Source organism: Fonticula alba (assembly GCF_000388065.1).
Source record: "Fonticula alba strain ATCC 38817 unplaced genomic scaffold supercont2.12, whole genome shotgun sequence".
NCBI classification, from domain to species: domain Eukaryota; order Rotosphaerida; family Fonticulaceae; genus Fonticula; species Fonticula alba.
Genome location: NW_009242982.1, coordinates 723,903 through 726,062, shown reverse-complemented (window position 1 = coordinate 726,062; position 2,160 = coordinate 723,903).

Sequence of the window (2,160 nt, the reverse complement as noted above, 5' to 3'; positions counted from 1 at the left end):
CCCCCCCCGGGGGCAGGGACTCACGGTCAGCCCGTCATGCGGTGCACGTGTGTCTCTGCGTGTGTGTAAGCCCATGAAAGATGAAGCTGACAAACAAAGCGGGTGCGGTCACCGGCCCCGACGCGCGCGCCGACGCGCCTGGGCCGCCGCGGGGTCTTCGCGACAATTGCCGCCCGCCGCTGCGGGTCGTGCTCGGGTGCGGGTCGTCCCGCCCCGCTGCCATCCCCCCCCGGCGGGGGGGGGGGGGGCGACGAAGGAAAGGCCACTTGCCAACCAACCGGCCGGGGCTAGGTGGTGTGCTCGGCGCGCCCCGCCGTCCGCCCCTCCCCCGCTCTCCCCCCCCCCCGCGGAAAAGGGCCCGGCGGCGGGGCAGCAGCCGAGACTGGTCCCCTTCCATCTGTGCCAGATGCCGCAGGGGGAGGGTTGGGAGATGGGGTCCCCCGCCCCTCCAGGGAGCAAGCGCCAGCCCCGGGGGTGCCCCTTGCGTGGCTTCTCGGCCTATGGCACCGGCTTGCCCTGCCTGGGAAACGGCAGAAGCCCCGCCGCAAGGAAGGGTGGCCTGATGGGGCTCGGCCAGTGGTCGGGGGGGGGGGGGCGCGCCGCGACCAATGCCCACCCGTTGGGCCGTCTTCTTCTTCTTGGCCGGATGTGGGCTGAGAAGCCCCGGGGCCGGCCCCTGGCCCGAGCCCAGCGCCCGGAGAATTACTCCGGCATATGTGCAAAAGAGAGTGCACCTCTCCCAAATAGACAAGAATAATAATAGAGACCCATTGCTGGCGAATCGGCCCGAGGGGGAGGCACAAGGGCAGGGACCTGCGTCCGACCACAACCCCCTGTGCCGCGGCTGTCACCGCGCGTCTCCGGGCGCCCTCGAGCCGGGGGGGGGGGGGGGGGCCGTATGCCCGGGTGCGGGGATGGCCTGATGCACATCAGCTCATGTCCGGGCCTCGCGGCCAGGCACCGGCGGCGGCAACGCGTGCGTCAGCACCGCACGGGCGGGGGGCGGGGATAGCCCGCTCCATTGCCTGATATTTACCTGTTTCAGGAGCAGCGGCTTGTGGCTCGTCCCCGGCCCGGCGTTGTGCGTGCGATCGCCGGGCCGGCATGGTGTGCGCCGGGGGGCGGGGGCGGGGGCCGGCGGGGCACCCCCAAATCAACAGCTGATGCCCGCCACCGGCGGACGCGCCCTGTCCGGCTTGTCTTGCCACCTCTCGCCCTGTACGCCCCGCCGAATGACCGGCGGCGCGGAAGTTGCCTGATAAACAACATGTGCCAGTTGGCGGCGCGAATCATCTGGCGCCGGCGGCGCCTAGCAGATGGTGTCGGCGTGGGTCATGCGTCGTAGCGGGCCCAGGGCAGCCATCGGGCGGTTGCACGTTTCCCCCCACTCGTGTGGGCTGCTGTCGAGGGGCGGGGGGGGCGGGGGCCGGGCAGGGGCGTGGCCTGGGGCCGGTCTCCGCATGGGGGTGCCTGGTCTTTCTCGGCGGGGCCCGGCAGGCGCCCCTCGCCAGAGGGCGCAGAGACCCGGTGTGCGCCTACCAGGCCGCCCATGGTGCCTGGTGCCGAGTGCCAGGCGCACCGGTACGCGCGCGCGCGTGCCCAACTCACCCCGAGAACCATATGCCTGGCGGCGGCCCTCGGGCCTGGCATTTTTTTTAAGGTCCACAGCCGCGCGGGGGGGCAGTGGGGGCGCCGCGGCCAAACCGCCACATGCCAGCCGGTGCCGGTGCGGACCCTCTGGCAAGGCATGCCGGCGGCCCCACCATATGCTCCCGGCCCCCCCGCCCCCCCCCCCCGGGCCTGGGGCCCGCGAGGCTACTGACATCAAACGTGTCGCCGCCTCTGCCCGTGGCGAGGGGCGGCTCTGCATCCTGGTGGCTGCGCACGCCCCCCGTTCCCCGGGCAAGGGCCGGGGGCCAGCGCCGCGGCCGCCATATGCGTGTGGGCACTCTGGTCGGACCGGAGGCGCCGCGGCCGGTCTCCCCGTGCGCGCCGCGGCCCCGTCCCCATGTGCCGCAGGGGGGCCTCGCGGGCGTCCTGACCGGGGCAAACATGTGCACACGTTGATCGGCCCGGCTTTCGCCGCGGAGCCTGTGCGCGTGTTGCTCCGTGGCGTGCTTATCGGTGGTGGGCGAGGTGGGGGGCGGGGGGGCGGGGGGG